Below are 863 nucleotides of genomic sequence, written 5' to 3' on the forward strand. Positions count from 1 at the left end.
ATCTAAGTAAAAGCGTTTCAGAATATCAAGCTCATCCGAGGAGCTCATTTCAGATTGAATTTGCAGTCTTGAGAAACAAACCCCTTGCTTTGGGGTAAAACTGCAAAAACCAACTAGAATGTAAACCCCCCAAATTACCTATTTTGTGAAATGAATGTGGCTTATGATTTAATCCAGCCTGGGATACACACACACACACACACACAAAACACACACTCACTCCCTCAATATTTTCCCAAGTGGGATTAAATTTCTGATACGAAAAGGAAGGAAACACAGGAGTGCATTCATCTGGTGAATCATACTCTATGAATCAGAACATCCTACTAGCTGAAAATGTGAGTTGCTTAAACATGCAGTTTCTTACCCCACAAATTTCAAGACAAAGGGGAATTTTCATGGCCATGTAGCATCAACAGTTTGGGGTTTATTTGTTTTTGTGGTGGCCAACCCCAAGTCAGGCAAAATTCGGTGTGCTTGGAATCCAAACAAAATGTAACTTCTGGCCCTGAGTCTGCAACTTTTGCAAATCCTACAATACTGTTTTTATTCTCCCTGTGCTACCCAAGCCCTTGCCTCGTATTTTTGTTTCGTGTGAGTGCCGATATTTTTGAGATAAAATTGTTTTAAATCATTGAAATTCTATATTCACCCCAACAGTTTTAACATGAAGATTGCGGTTGAGATGTGTGGAAATAAGCCAAGTCCAAGAAAGTTGACTTGAATGCTTCAACATTGCTTTGATATTTGGCTTTAACAAGAAAAATGTAAAGACGAACACCCATAAGGGAAATAGAACAGGACTGAATCTTGAAGTTTCATAGAGCTCCATCCTTAACCCTTTTATAAGGTTCCCTGATCAC

Source organism: Ornithorhynchus anatinus, chromosome 9, assembly GCF_004115215.2.
Source record: "Ornithorhynchus anatinus isolate Pmale09 chromosome 9, mOrnAna1.pri.v4, whole genome shotgun sequence".
Lineage (NCBI taxonomy): Eukaryota > Metazoa > Chordata > Mammalia > Monotremata > Ornithorhynchidae > Ornithorhynchus > Ornithorhynchus anatinus.